The sequence below is a fragment of the Tupaia chinensis genome, unplaced genomic scaffold (assembly GCF_000334495.1).
Source record: "Tupaia chinensis unplaced genomic scaffold, TupChi_1.0 Scaffold000281_1, whole genome shotgun sequence".
NCBI classification, from domain to species: domain Eukaryota; kingdom Metazoa; phylum Chordata; class Mammalia; order Scandentia; family Tupaiidae; genus Tupaia; species Tupaia belangeri.
The window spans coordinates 795,685-812,349 of NW_006159764.1; the positions used below are offsets into that span (position 1 = coordinate 795,685).

Below are 16,665 nucleotides of genomic sequence, written 5' to 3' on the forward strand. Positions count from 1 at the left end.
AGCTCAATGTCTCTTTTCTCTTGCATCTCATAGAATTTTGTTACCATGAATGCTCTAAATTCTTTTTCTGACATTTCAATAATATCCTCTAATATGTCCCTGATTGGAGATTAATTAGAGTGGTTCCTTGCGGGTAATGTATTACTTGATTCTTTCATCCTTGAGGCTCTTTTCCTATTTTTGGTCATTGGTAATGTATTCACTTTTGGCTAATTTTCTGGAGAAGGATTCTGTAAGTATAAACTCATGTGTTCCCTAACTGTGAAATAATTCAGTGCAGTTTTCTCCTTTCTGTGTCCTCCAGTGTGGTGATCAGAAGAGGAGTGATGAAATTGGATTTATGAAGGAGAGTTTCCCTCTTTTTACAACCAGTACAGTGAGGAGCAAAGAATTCTCTAATACTCCCAATACTCAGATGTTTAGTTACTATGTACCTAGTCTTCTCTAGGCAGTGGATAAGGGTTCAGTAATAAAATAAAAAAGTAAGGAAAAAGAGAGTAGAAAACAGTTCTAAGAAGAAAAAAAATGAAGAAATAGGAAGAAAAAGAAAGTAGAGATGGGAGGAAAAAGTAAAGAACTAGGAAGAAAAAGAAGGAAAGAACTAGAACAAAAGGAGGAGAAAAAAATACGTAACAAAAAATAAGAAAGGGTTATTTCCTTCATGCAGTGTGAAGGTGCAGGACAGCAGAGGTGGACCTGCCTGATGGATCCTGACCTGGGTGAGAGGAAGAGAAGGAAATTAACAAGTTAAAAGCACAAGGAAGAGGACAGAAAAGCTACCTTTTTTTTTTTTTTTTCTCTTGAAGAAGAGAAAAAATAAATGAAGGGACAGAAAAGAGCAAGAGGGAAATGCAGTTCTTTCCTATCTGGCTAACCCTGGGTTCTGTTGGGGGGGAGGGGTACTGGCCTAGCTGGCGGAGCTTCCTTCACTGCTGTGAAGCTGGACCCAGAAGGTGTAGGACAGCAGAGATGGACCTCCAGTGTACTTAAACTACTGACAAAACTGTAGTTCAAATTTAATTTCTCTTCAAGGTTTATTGTTTTAAAGCAGTATCACTCCCAGCTGACTTGTGAAGATTTCTGTTTCTCTTCATGTGCTTTCTTTTTTTATATAAGAGAACTTTTTTAAAGAATTATTTAATTTATTTATTATTATTATTATTATTTTCCAGTTTGATCAGGAAGAGAGAGAGAGAGAGAGAGAGAGAGAGAGAGGAGAGAGAGAGAGAGAAAATGAGAAAGCAAGCCACCAGGTCTGGTACTCGAACCACAGTTGGCCATATGAGAATCCAGCACCTTTAACTACCACTCCACTTGCCAGAACCCTTTATGTGCTGTTTTTTACCCATCTCCAAAAAAATTCCTTTCTTAGGAATTATTTTTTACTATTAGCATTTTCTTGTTAAAATCCCTCATTTAGTTGTTAGATGTCATAATGAATTTGGATTTCTACTTGTTATTTTAGATTTTTCTATGGTTCTGCATGTTTCCATTTTTTCAGAAACAAAATGCTATCTGAGCGAGCAGCAAATACATTAGGAGAGGAAAAAACGTTTGTTCTTCTGATATAAAGATGTCTCTATACAAACCCAACACACTATAGAAAACATTTGTAAAGAGAGTAAACATTTTATTGAGGTAGAACCCTCTTTCCTAATATCTAATGTTTATTAGGTGCTTATTGTGTGCTAAGCACTGAGCTGTGCGTGGATTTCTCATTTAATCTTCTCAACGGCCCTAAGAGATTCTTACTATCATTATCCTCATTTTACAAATGAGGAAACCACGATGATTAGCGTTATGCATGTCACTGAGGTCAAAGTGAGCTGTTATTTAAATCAGGCTGTCTCACTCTGGAGTCCAGGTTTTAGTCACTATACTCTGTGTCCTCCTTTCAGTCTTTACTATGTGCCAAGCATTATACTAAGTGCTTTTTATACATTACTTCAGTTGCTTAATCCTAATAACCTCCTATGATAGAGACGCTATTGCCAAAATGTCAGAGATATTGAAAATCTCAAGAAGTTGAAGCAGATTCCGCAGGGGACTCATTCCAACATCAGAGGGCTATGGTCTAGCAAGAAACCAGAGATAAGAAAGATTGTCCATGTGCTCAAGTGATTCCCCCACCCCCGAAGTCTATTTATTTATTTATTCCATGACAGAGAGATGGAGGGGGGGAGGGAGGGAGAGAGCAAGAGAGAAATAACTCCAGCAAGATCCACTCCTGGGAAATGCACACACATGCCCAATATACACACAGAGACCTTGGGACAGGAGCCTAGGACCTGACTCCTGTGTGAGTTCAGCATTGAAGAGCATTGTGTTACCACTGTGCCATCGGCTGCCCCCCCCCCCAAGTGATTTCATATTTGCAGAAAGCAGGCTCACGGTCTTCTGAGCCCAAGGAAGGCCTTCTTACCTCACATGGCAGCTGACACATTCAGCCCATCACCTTCCCTGCTAAAGGATACAGGAAATAGGAGGTGTGAAAAGAAGCTGCTGCCCTCACATCTTAGGTATGCATGGTTTGCCCGTTGAGTCATCCTAGAGTCATCAGCTACAGGTATCACCCGGTCCACATGAAAAAATCACCGGGGCCCGGAAGGAATTAGAGAAGCATTGGCTTTTTGTCCATGTATACGCCGGTAAAGAATACAGTAGTTGTCTTAATTACTTATCTTATCACTTGCTATAAAATATTTGTCCAAATCTAAACAGAATTCAGTGAATTTATGACTTACTGAGAATACAGGTTGGACAGTGAGCCAGTAACTGAAAATCACACAAGTGGAACCGAAATTTCCTTTGCTCAGCTCTTGAACCACCCAGTGTTGCTGGAGCCCCAAAGGAAGTGGTGCATTTCCATTCAGGGACTGCACAACGTGGAAAATACATACCTCAAAACCCCAGAGTCACACTCAATGCAACAAGATACTCATGACTCAAAAGGCGTTTGGGCCCTGGTTCCTCTGAGGGGAGAGATGATTCATGTCTCGGTCTCATACGCCTTTTCTGGGTGAAGGCTCATTGTATCTTCCTCTGTTTCTCTCTCTCTTTTCCTCCATTTGCGATAGTTGACTATGATTAAGTTGAATGTGTACCTTTATGACTCCATTGTGCTCTCACAATTTGGAAAAATATGTTTATTAAGGCTTTTAATGACTTTCTTGAAATAGTCCAACATTGATGATCAAGGAGCTGTGTGCCCAAAATGATAACTATGTTTTACTGTAATTTCCGTGGGACTACTATAAAGAATGTTCAAGTTACATAGCTCAAGTATTTAGTGAGTCACTTAAATTTGATTCATTGACAGTTTTTTCGAGGGCATATCAACTGTGTTAGCTCTTGTAGGGTGACGTAGTGAGGAAAAATATAAGGCAGTGTAAGGCATGAGGTAATATTACACAAAAATATGAATTTAAAAATTAAAATTTATACTCATTTCAATGTTACCATTGTAACCTCCTGATTTTGATATTATCCACATCGTGAATGGGTTCCACAGCTTATTCATAATTGGTAGTTCAGATCATATGGAGAGAGAAATTATGTATGTGAATCCAGGTGAATATTCCTCTTCCTTCTTTGGCTATTTCCATTTATGTCTCTTCTGACAGTCACCCTTCTTGTTCTAGGGCACTGTATTAGCAGACTTGGATTTGTTTTTCAGCCATGAACTACACACAAAATTTATATACCTTAGAGAATCTGAATCTTGGAAAGACTAGTGCTTAATTCTAGAATTTATGGACAGAGGGTATTAAGATTTTATTTAAAGTTGAAGAATTGACCCAACTAAATTTATAAAAAGTTCTTTTCAAAGCCACAGCTAAAAATCAATATTCATATTTTCACAAGAATACTGAGATTTTATTGGTACTTGAACCACTAGTGAAATATTTTGACCTTTTGCCATTTGACATGTACCGTAAGGCGTGACACTCATTAAGTGGATCATAAGTCTAATAAACTTTCCTCATAGAGTTTTCGTCTAAAAGAAAAAATATTCAATTCTAATCACTGATGTGATAACTTTAGGATTTCCAACAGAGAGGAAAGACAACTGTCTCATGAAATTATTGGTAAGAATCTAATACCATGACAGCTTCATAACTTTAACAGAGACAGCATAACCAGGTGTAAGCACTGTCGGGAACTCACTGTCAGAACCTGGGAGTGGGGCAGAAATTCTGGGGTCATAACTGCCTCCCCACCCTTTGCCCCTTCTTCTAGTGTAGCCCTTTTTAGTTAGAAGTGAGCGTTTTCAGTTCATCACAAACGACTCACCGCTATTAGTGCTTTTCACTGAGAGCTTTGTGTGGTCGCTCCTGTGAAACGTTCTGTCCCTCAGGATGATGAGTTAATTCATCTGGAACAACGTTAGCTCATCAAAGTTTGTGGTTTATCTAAAGATCAAATTCCTGTAATTTTGTATGCCATCTGATTTAATGTCCACTTAGTTTAGCAGTTAGACAGCCATAGACAAGCACCACACATGAATCCAATATTGAAAACTGGAGAAAAGGCAAATTCTTAAACTTTTAACTCAGGCATCCTTTGACAAAGATTGCCTCACTGCATTTCTTTCTCCTAGGGAAATGCATATCTAGATAATGCCAAATCTGATTAAGAAAACCCTAAAGAATAGAAAGCATTGCATAGAAGCCAGCCCATGGTAAAAATCTATGCATTAGATTTTCTAACGGAAAATGATAGCAAGGAGCAAGTTGATCTGGAAATGAGATTGTCCACATCCCTTCAGAAGGATCTCATGCCATGTATTCAAATACAGTTACAACAGTTTACAGGCAAAGAATCAATTGCGCAGAGTGGACTGATAACCTGTGTTCTTTGTGAGCTTGACAGACCTTACAGATGCTTTCGAGTTGAATGAGAAGTTGAGGCTTGATTTTTCCTTATTTATCACTATTTTGTAGGGACATTTTGGATCATGAATTGAAAACAGCCAGTCAGCTGGTACAAAAATACATATAGAAATATTTATGTTTTGCTGAAACAGAGGAACAGTGACATAAAGCTTTATTCTAAAGTTGTTTCCCTGAAGTGTTCCAGTGGAAGGAGAAAGGGGATTTTGTGTATGCTTAAATACTTTCAATGATGCCTGGTTAAACGAGGCAAGTTGGTTCTTTATTAAAGGTCTCCCTAGACTTTTGGAGTCTTCAACTTGCGAGTATTTACAATACTGATCATTTTCCTTGGTTACCCTCTAACACGTTTGCCAGAGATAATTGTTAATACTTCACCAATTAGAAAATGCTGGTATGAACAATGTTTTTTCTTTTTTAAGATTTTTTTTAACCATAGGGCATGTATGCTTGCCAGAAAGAGACAACAGAGACAGAGAGAGGGAAAGTGAGCAATCACTCCCCCAATGGGGCGGGGTGGTCACTCCTCAGTTCTTTCTCTTCCATTCTTCTCTCGAGATTTTGGGCACATAAACACCGCACCCGGTATGATTTTCAAGTTACTGGGCCCAGGATTCGAACTACAGTGGTTCATATGGGAGTCCAGTGATGTAACTGCTATGCCATCTGCTGGTCCTTAAATGATGTTCTTGCCATCAAACAGCTTACAGGTAGACTGGCCAATAACAGAAATATTCCCCAAAACTTAAATGTGATGGCTAACTAGTAAATTTGTAAAATCTTTATATTATTTATTTATGTCTGTTTTGCCAGAGTGTACATGCCCTGACTAGAGCGAGACAGAGAGACATAGAGAGGGGGAAAGAGAGAAAGCAACTTTCTTTTTTTTCTTCTTTTTTTTGGAGACGTTTTTGCTATAGGGTGCATGCACTCACCAGACAGACAGAGAGAGACAGAGAGACAGAAAGTGAAATCACCCCCCAGGGGGGATGGCCATGCCACAATCCCTTCTCCTTCATTCTCCTCTCGGGATCTTGGGCATGCACGCACACACACCCGGCGTGAGTTTTAAGCCACCGGGTCTGGGACGCAAACCACGGTCGACTACATGGGAGTCCAGTGACACAGCCATTATGCTAACTGCTGGTCCCAAGAAAGCAACTTTCAATGGATCGTGGTCATGCATAATCCCTTCTCCATTTATTCGTCCTGTCAGGATTTGGGACACACACACACACACACACACACACACACACACTTGGCACACACACACATATTTTTCAAGCTACCAAGGCCAGAATTCAAACTATAGTTGGCCATGCAGGATCCAGCTCCCTTTAACATGAGGCTGCAGGGCCAGCCTGAGAACAGATTTAATAATAAACAGTGTAAGCATTTCATGAAAGGAAGCTTGCACTGTTTTGCATACACTCGATAAACACAACTACTATTCTATCTCCTTGATCTATTGTTTCATCTCCGAATGACGAGACTATCAGAGTGAAAGAAGGAAAGGCCTACCTGAGCACAATGGAAGGGCAAGAAATTTGACTCATATCCACAGCTGTTAACCAGAGTGAAAGATTTCTTGAGCAGGAACCAGCAGAAAATAGCCCTGGAAAGATAAATTTGACACCGAAAGATTGCATTTTGGATTAAGAGTGTCTTTTTCTAGCAAATTGGGATTTGTTGAAGTCTTGGTAGTGCGGTTTTTTTCTTTGTGTTTGCTTTTGTTTTTTACCTTTTGTCTTTAGGTAGAGCACAACTTGGAGATAACTTAGCTATTTCAGAAGGATTCATTTTTGGTATAAAAATGCCACAAAAATTCAAGCCTATAACAGATTGGAAGATGAGGGCCCTTTAGAAACAATTTAACAGACTGAGCCAATGGCTATTCTCTGGGAACAAAGGAAAGGGTGGAGTGCGAGATGTCCTCCAGGGTCCGTGCCCAGGTAGAGGGCTGCCAGTCCCTGCAGAAAGAAAAACGTGAGGGCAGGGCCACAAACCAGCACTGGAGTACTCCCCGGGAGGAGCTGCCCCTGCAGGAATTCTGTATCTCAGTCGCAGAAAAGGAATTATCAGTTCATCCATTCATTCCCAAGGGGGAAGGGCACTAAAAAGTCAAGTTTTCTTATATATTAAGTGCAGCAATTTCCCATATATTTAATTAACTTACTTTCGCAAGGACATTTAGAAGCTACAAAAGATGTGAATTTGAATAAAAGTTGTTTTCATCCTTAAGAATCTTCAAATGGCCTTGAAGGAGGACAAGACCATTACATATATCCCTGTAAGAGACAACTGGCTATAAAGCAGTAGAGAATCACAGATAATTTGAGGTGAACGATGAAAAGTTCAAACCTGAGTGCTAAGAGTCAATAGGCATTAAAAAAAAGTGATTGAGAAATAGATAAGCAGTTAACTAAGATATCCAAGGCAAAATGAATGGTAAGTTAAACAATCATGATTATAATATCAATAATAATAACTATTTGCTATTGATCATTTGCTATGTTCTCATGCATGACCCTAAGTGATTTAAATATATAACCTCATTTAATTCCCCCCAAATAGAATGAATTTGTATGGACTGGTAAGCCATTTGGAAATCACTGATGATTTTTGAGCAGAGGAGCGAGTGATGATTGGAAAGACTAACAGCGGAGAGAATAAACTGGAGGGAGGGTGAGTCGTGGTCAGATGTGTTAGGAGGTCATTGCAATGATTCGGACTACAGCTAACGTGCATCCAAGGTAGGCATCCCGACTTCAGAATGTATGTGAAAATCAAGGGAGAACCAGATGCATTTTCTCTCAGAAAACACTAACTGAATACTCCTACTGTAGTTTAGACCAGGCATTCCCACGGTCTCTGGTGTAAAAATGCCACGGGTAAAGAAGAGAGACCCAATTCTTGCCCTCCTAGTACTTAAAGTTTACACATGATACAAATACTGTAGAAGATACAAATATTGATCGAAGGTGTGTGTGTGTGTATGTGTGTGTGTGTGTGTGTGTGTGTGTGTATTATCCCAGCCTAGTTTTTAGGGCTGTGGCATCTCAGGATTCTCTCAGAACATCCCCTCTTGGTGACTGGCAACAACGCAGTGGGTGGGACAGAACAAACTCAGCTGTAGGCCCTACAGAGAAGACATCTTTGGGGGGTAGCACAGCTTGAGAGAAAAAAAAAACATTTTTCTTAAAATTCCTCTCTACCAAGGTCGAGGTAAGGAGTAGGGCAACTGGCATTGGAATGGAAGACAGAGAAAAATGCTTATACTTTGCCCTTCCCTAGTGTATCATCCGGGCTATCTTCTTCATTGTGTGCGTATGTAAATTTACTCTAACCCGTTACACAAACACGAACACTGTGAAACGTACAGTATTTTGATCTGTTCCCATGAACTCAGAGTGGCTCACTCATATTACCCAGTTTATTTTCCCAACACTCAGATTAGGCTGATATTATGAAACTTTCATGGAAACTGACTAAAGGTTAAGTGACTTACCCTAAGGTACACAAGTAGAAGTGGAGACAGGAGGAGCAGGTCTTCCAACACAGGTCCCCGCAAGAGTATGGGTCTGAAAACATCCTTAAGTGGTGTTTCCAAAGTTTCAGGGAAGAATCTGACCCTGGAGTTATTGCATAATATGCTAAAGGATGTCTTGAAAGATTGAATTAATTACAATGAAGAAAATAATAAAATATCATTTCCTTGCAGAATTAAAGCAAATTAAAAAAAAAAAAAAAAACATTTACTACCTTAGTTCTTTGGTCTAAAGTTTGGGAAGAATGAGGGAGCTGGCTTTTTGAAACTAAAGATAATCATATTCTAAGTTATCCTCTATAAAATAAAAAAGGCAGTAGTAATTTTCCTCAGTAATATAAACATGTCTATTGTCTATACCGATTGATGAGTTATATGAGATTTTTGGTGAATATTCTGTTTTGTAAATATTTACATATCATTTTTTTATTCTCAAAAGTATCATTGGGACCAGCAGATAATGTAATGGCTATGTCGCACTCCCATGTAGTCAACCACGGTTCATGTCCCGGACCCGGTGGCTTGAAACTCATGCCGGGTGCATGTGCGTGTGTGCCCAAGATCCCGAGAGGAGAATAGAGGAGAAGGGATTGCAGCGTGGCCATGTCCCCTGGGGGGTGATTTCTTGCTTTCTGTCTCTCTTTCTCTCTCTCTCTGGCTGATGAGTGCACACGCCTGATGGCAGAAACCTCTCAAAAAAAAAAAAAGTATCATCTAATGCAAATACATCACAGTATAAATAATTTCTTCTTTTGGGGAAATAAAGAGATAAAAATAATGACATACATTGTCTCTTTTTCTCTACCGAAATTTTGCTATATTTTATTAAAGCTTAATTCACAATGTTCCATTTAAACTTGGTATAAATTTTTTGTTGTTATGCTTTAATCATTCAGTGTAATAGCCTGGGACTGAAATACATCAAAATAGTCCAGCAAAAAGTATCTGAAATGTGGCACTCTTAATTAGAGTTTAGAAAACAAATCTTTGAGTATAATCATTTATTTCCTCGAGCTGTCGTTTCATCAAAGTATTTCCTCTTAGTTTCCAAAGAATTGTTAGTTGAATTAAATATATTTAAAATCAAAATGAAAAATAATCGCTTTCGTTTTGTCCACATATATAATACTGTAAGATATTCAAATGCTAAAGCCGTCTACATTTTACAGAAAGGAACAAGAGGCGATTATGCTTATATAGCTAATTAATAAGAAGGGAAGGAAGGAGGGGGTCCGTGGGGAAACTTCTGTATCATGCTGTCTCCTATGAGGGATCCCATGCTGTCGGGACAATAACTGGGTGCTAATTCCGAACGCACACAGTGTCGTCCTACAAAGACACCAGGATTTGTCGGAAATCAACCCTCCAGCAATCCTGGCAAACCAGACTGACCCTAGCAAATGAAAATAATCAAAAGTAATTAGAAGCGTGCTGGACTACTCCTCAGAGAGCCGAGCGGAGAGTAAACATGCCTGAATCCTCCAGCCACTGCAAAGGCCCATGTCTGAGCTGTTAGGTGCCCTGACCTTGTCCACATAAAGATGTGATTTATGAAGTGCAGGGCACAGCAGCAGGGCTCCTGTCTTCTCCTGGAGAAACCAAATTACTGAGCTGGAGATTAACATGCTTTCAGTCGGGCCCATTTCCAGACCAAGGGAAATTTTTTATTTACCTCTTTTTTTAACCTTTAATTTCCTCTTTTCTTTTTTTAATGGATGCCCCCCAATAGATTCAAAATAATAATAATAAATAAATAGAAGAAAAGAAAGAAAGAAAAAAGAAAGGCAAAGTCCATCAAGAATGACCAGAAACCTCCAAAACAGTGATACTGTACGTTGGGACAGTGGGCTCAGAGCTTTTTTGTTTGTGAACTCACACTGTGCCATTCTGCTGCCCAACATCACAAAATCCATCCCCGAGGTTAGGGAGCTGAGCTTGTTAAATACTTCCCTGGTTAAAAAAATGTGAATGACTAAACCTAAACAGAATACTACCTTTGACTTCATTGCTTTCTGATCCAGCTTCTCTTGACTGGACGTTCATGTCATTACAAGGCTTGCCCTTTTTTTATTCAAAGAATTATTTCATTTAACTTTATTTCCATATTTAGTTTAATTTGACCAGAGAGGGACACAGTGAGAGAAAGAGAGAAAGAGCAGGGGAAAGTAAGAAAGCAAGCAGCCAGGTCCAGGACTTGAACCACAGTTGCCCATGTGGAAGTCCAGCGTCCTTAACCACCATGCCACCTGCCGGCCCCTAAGGCTTACCCTATTAAGTGAAAAGATTTGAGAGAAGAAATTATAGGTGTCAAGAAAATTTGGAGGCATAGAAGGAGAGGCATAAAGGAGAAACGTTTATATACAAATCAGTGGGACAGTTTCTGGAGTCCTAAAGACATACACTTTTTTCTTATGTTGGTCTCAGTTAGATTAGGTGAGATTTTACAAAATCCTATTCTGACATGGAAAAGGAAGCATCGATTTTCTTTTTAAACACACATCAATATCTATACACGGAGCTAATTTAATTAGCGAGCAGTTATTGTTGAGCCAAATGTCAATTTCTCAGATTATTTCATGCTTGTGACAGGGAGTGTACGACACAGGATTGAACAGCATCTCTGTGAATGAAACTGCACTTGAGAAATGCAAAAACACGCTTGTACGTTCTTAAAAAGCTACACCCCCCCAAACAAACAAACAAAAAACAACAAACAAAAACCAAAACAGTATTGAAACAAAAAAGTCGGGCTTGGAGTTCAGTGTATATTTAGCCACCTCAAGAAAGCCAGAGCTGCAGAATGAAGGGAACTCTACTTAGGCTGAGGTTATAAAGTGCCTTCCTCTATAAACTAAAAACATAATGTCAGGGTGAATGGGAACATACTTTATTAACTTTATGGTATTGAAAACTGCCAGCAAGTTGTCTTGTTTTTAAATATTGTCCTCTGCAGAGTGTTACAGTGCTGTTTGTCCACAGGAAGCCTATTAAAAGTGGACAGTGCAGTCATTTCATCTGGCTTTGGCTGGACTGCTTTTCTTTGCTTTAATGATGTGCTGGAATGTACCATGCCCATAGGGTCTCCATTAGCAGAACTTTTACTTCTGGGACGACCATGAAGTTTAAGGCTTAAAAGAGGCATCAGTTTACAGTCTTGTGGGAATCACTTGAATACTGGAGCACTAACTTCTTACTGCTCTAACTAATATATTGACTTATTTTAAATAAACAGCTACACAATGAAGGTAGGGCCAGTAGTCTTGTTGGAAATCTTTGGGCTTTTTAAAGATTCTGCAATCCACACAGCTGGGGGAGGAAGGAAGGGGCCTGAGGAGGGTTTATGCCCTTTTCAAACCAGGAAGAAAACACATTAACCTCCACCACCCCAGCCCTGCCACCAGCCAAAGGAGGATCTTTACAACTCCCTGAAAATCTATCAGCTCACACTCAAACCTCATATTTTCCAATGTCTTTTTCCTGGTAAACAACAATTAACAGAACAAGAAATAAAAAAGAACAATAATTCCTCCTGGAAAAATGATTTGAAAATATGACTCTTGTAAAACACTGCCGATGAATCACCTGTTTTCTGCTTCCCCCAGAGTTATCCGTTTGTTAGAGTGTGTTCGCTCCTTCCATCCCCTTCATATTTAGCTCATCTGTCCTGTTACATGTTTGCAAATTAAAGCTGGTTTGAGATTATAGTAAAACCATTATTTTTAATAGCCCATTTCAAGGGCAGTGCTAAACACTGCAGAACATGTATGTTACTGATTACTGCGGAGCAGACAGCGGCTTTTGTAGATTAATTTGTAGCTGAGAAGTACTGTAAACAGATTTCACCAGAAATCCCAAGGAATAAAGGGAATTGGTGGTGGTATTTGGCTCCTTGTATTTATTTATTGTTTTAGAAACCTCCTGATGGAAAGCAAGCTAACGGGAGAAAAGCAGGTTCCCTGCAAACCCTTTCCTCCAGCCATCTCTCCCCTTCTGTTTCACTTCTGATGGGCGGTGGGATGCGAAGGGGGTCTGGTCGTCCCCTAAAGGGTTGTTAAAAAGCAAGAGGTCCCCTATAGGAGAAAAATGGCGGCCCCTCTAGCTACTCTGAAATCCCAGAACTCTGTCTTTGAACCCTGTCTTTAAACTTTACGTTGTGTCAGGAGAAAGTGGTGGGACTCTGTCTTATTGAATGATCTAACTAAAAGAGAAAGGGCGCGGTAGGAAGAAAGAGAAGAGAGAGAGAGAGACAGGGGAGGAGAGGAGAGACAAATACTGAAATGTATAGTGTTTTGTTGGCTGCTCTGCCCACGTCTTTCTGGTGATTTCCTTTAGTTTTCTCCTGTGTGTGTGTGTGTGTGTGTGTGTGTGTGTGTGTGTGTGTGTGTGTAGAACAAGACTGATGACCATAATGATATTAATAACATGATAATGATGAAACGAATCTTCCATCTCTCTAGATAAACCTGCCAACGTCTCAGCAGGGACTGGGTAACTCTTGGCTCTACGTGGGGAACAGAATGTCATACGTAGAGCTGGCCTGAGCTCGGGTCGCTGTCTGCAGGCCTGCCCTGCAGCGCGTCCTCGCCGGGATGCGAGGCTCTGCAAGGCGCGGCACGGAGCTTGGCGGAGGGCCAAGCCGGGCTCTGGGCGCCTGGCTCGGCGGCGGGTTCACCTGGGTGGCTGGAGCCGCGGGCGCCGCGCTTTAGGAGCGCATCGCCATCTACCGACCGCGGGCCGTACCTGCAAGTACCCGGCCGGCGAGTCGCCCCGCCTCCCGCACCCAAAACCAATATAAGGGAAAAAACTCGGAGGCCCTTTCCACGAAATCCTAATTTCGCCAGGACCTGCCAGTGATTCCGTACGGCCTTTTATTTATCTACCGACGTTTCCTCCTTTTCAAAGCAGCTTTGTAAAGGGCAAGAAGGTGGGAGTTACTTGGCTGGGGCGGGGGTTGGGGCGCTGGGCTTTCAGACCCCTGATCAGGCCGCAGTGTCTGAAGCCATCGGTCCCCCAGATTACTTGTATTTAATACACAATGCATCATAAAACAAATCCCTCATCCTGACAGGAAGAAAATAGAACAGCTCATAGCTCGAGCCAGTCCAATTTATGGCTAAATTAAAAAAAAAAAAAAAAACTCCGACAATGGGCCAATTGCGGAAGGGGAAGACATCATCAATGGCAGCCGATCCCGGGCTCTTAAAGGTTCTCAAGCGCCGAACTCTCTGGGAATATCTGCCCGGGTTTTAGTTTATTTACAAAGGATTTTTCCTGTCCTACCTACCACTGCTGTGCGACTTTCCCTCAAACAATGGCCATTATCTGAAATAACAGTTCAATGTCACAGATAACAGGCCACCGAAACGAATTAGTCACCACCTCTTGTCATTGTCCCTCTCCCACATCCCTCCCTTTGCTACTATTTATTGTTTTTAAATTAGGATTGGGGGGGAATATAGATCTGCTAGATTTGCACGATTATTTGCACTCGGGGAAAACGTAGAGTGGGTGGCACTTGGGCTCGGCGTTGGGAGGTGAAGTTTAACGCCCGGGCACCCTGCGGCCGCCGCCCCCTCTCCGCAAGTGCCCCCGACCCGCTGACTTGGCTTAACTTGCCGCTGTAGAGATGGCAAGTTGGATTGTGTCCATTTGTTTTTATGAATGGAGTTTTGTGATAAAAAGCATTTATTTCCATTTAATTTGTGGGTTTTACTGAATCTTCCAAGGTTGGCTCTACATAAATCACTTTTATGAAGCCATGATTTGCTACATTTTTTTTTTCTTCCAACCTGGTCCCTGCAATGTCTTGATACAAATTGGCCAAATATATATTTGAGAGCTACTGAACATACAACCAATCACTAAAAGCAGCATTTACCATGCTGTTAGGTTAACAATAATCTGAGTTGTCAAATCGCTTAATTTCACTTCGGGGTGTTCATGGTATTCTTATTAATGTATCAAAGAAAAGGCAAAAACTCTTCAAACAGTCGTCAATCTCGCCAAGCCTGGAATACACCATTTGGGCGGGTTATATGCAAATGTTTCAGGGTGGAAAAGTCCTTCTTCTAGGAAAAATAGTATGTGAACATTTAGCACGCCCTCCTGTTGATGTAACTATAAGAATGCAGGGGGGTAAGTTAGAGTGCAAATTTCAATTAAAATACTAAACAAAAAAAAGACGCTCAGCAGAAAACTAGAAAGGCAGGCGTATGTCAACTTTTCACTCCGGAGGCTGCTGATTTCTGAGAATTGCTTATATCATGGCATGTAGCCTGAGCCAGCGTTGCTTTACCACCTAAGCCTCATCCAGGTCCCCTCCAGCGCCCCCACTCTCCCCCGGTGCGCCCTCGAACCCCTGAAAGCACCTCGCCCCCCATCCCACCCTCCCCACCCCCTCTCTCTCTCACACGCGCGCGCACGCACACACACACACACACACACACACACACACTCTCTTACACTTGTGCTTTCAGGACATCGTAACAGAGGATATTTCCCTGGGGAAAGAAATCTTGCCTGGCGAGATCTCCCCATTGGTTGTTTACCCGGAGAAATCTACATGTTTAAGGGGGATGGTGCATCCGTAATCAGTCTGTCCCTATAGGACTCGGGTCTTGGCGACCTTATTGTGACCTCTCCCGCCCGAGGAGGCTGCTGTCACTTTAAAAATTTACTCAAAGAAGAGCCGGGTCTGGCTTCCGATCCTCTGGGCGGCGGGAGATAGCTCCCTTTCTCCTCGCCCCGGGTTCTTTCTGGATGGCCGAGCAGATCCTCTTTAAAGAGACAGTCCATGAAATAGAAACCCGGCGGCCGAGCTCCGAGTGGCGACAGGGACGAGCCGGGGGGGGTCTTGGGTCGCCGGGGAGGTTCTGGGGCCGGGGCCGGCGCTGCTCTGAGCGGGGCTCGGGCTCCCCTCGCCTCCCCAGGCGCCCCACCGTCCCAGCTCTCCTCCTCGGGCTCGCGTCCCCCCTGGAACCGGGAAGAGAAGTGGAAGAAGTTTTAGTGGGTTTCAGATAACTTTCAGTACACATCGGGCTGATAAGAGCGAGAGAAAGTGAGAAAAGAGGGAGGTGATGTGAACCAGAAGGAATAGCTCGGAGCTCATTTAGAAGGGGGGGGGGTGAAAAACACACCAAACCCGGGTCCCTCCGACGGGAGAAGAAACACACCAAACCCGGGTCCCTCCGACGGGAGAAGACTTCGTTTCTGGTCTTAAAAATACACGGTTGGCGGACAATAAATCTGAAACGCGTGGTCCGGGCGAGCAGATCCCAGAGACGGACAAAGTTATCAGAGACCCATTTGGAAATCGAGACGCGAGCTTTTTTTTTTCCCTCCTTTATTTTATTTTTGTTATTATTATTTTTTTAACATCTCGAAATGAGACTCAGGATCGTTTGAAAGGATTTTCGTGAAGGAGCGCTGGGGGCTGCTGCTGATTTTATTTTGTCTAGGTTCACTCTTCTGTGATTGCCTTTTATTGCTGAGTTGAGGCCATAGCAATCTTAAGGTAAGAGAACTCACTTTGCAAAAAAAAAAAAAAAGACCAAAAACCCTGGCGGCGTGCATAGTTTGTCACTTCGGACAGTTTCCTGCCGGGGCACCCCTTGCCCGGGCGCCCCCCGCCCCCAGCGCCGATCGCTCCTGGCCCGCGTTCTCGCGGAGCCCTGCTGCTTATCTGCGTTGCTAAGCCGGGCGATTTCCTTGTTCCTCCTGCGGAACCGTGCGGTCTGGACGCGTCTCCGGGGTGGGTCGTCCGGCCTTCGGTGGGTCTCTGCCGGCTGCCGGCCTCTTCTCTTCTGCATTTCTCCTTCCCCTCCCTCCGGGTGTCTGTCTGTCGGTATCGGGGACGCAGAAGGTGGGGTTGCCAAAATCCGAATTCCTGGCACGGGCCACGCGACTTTGGAGCCGCGTTCGGCCGAGTTCCACCTTGCCAAGTAACAGCTTTGCTGTCCAACACCGTGTGCTGCTTCTCGAGAAAGTCACATTCGGACCCTTTGGCTAGCTTGGTGTTTTTTTTTTCTTTTTTTTTTTTTTTTATTCCTTTTACTGTTGGGTTTTTGAAAAGGCCTTTCTCTAAAGGCCACCTAAAGATTTTCTTAAAAGAGCTATCTTTGGAGCTTGACAGCTTTTAAAATCAGGAGAATGTATTAGATGAAATGTCGGAAGATGTGTTGTTACTTAATTTTCTTCGAGGCTTCTGAGATGATTAAGATATTTGGG

General features: G+C 42.1%; 1 protein-coding gene across 8 annotated transcripts in view; it reads left to right on the forward strand.

The window, feature by feature from the left end:
- Nucleotides 1–16,665, forward strand: part of MECOM (MDS1 and EVI1 complex locus) — a 321,050-nt gene that overhangs the window by 234,546 nt on the left and 69,839 nt on the right. The window contains exon 1 of one of the 8 annotated variants that reach the window (XM_014588506.2): nt 15,610–15,952. The exons of the other annotated variants lie outside the window; for them this stretch is intronic. The gene's annotated coding sequence lies outside the window, so the exon portion shown is untranslated. Of the gene's footprint in view, nt 1–15,609; nt 15,953–16,665 lie in introns of those variants that run through there. 8 annotated transcript variants of the gene reach the window in all.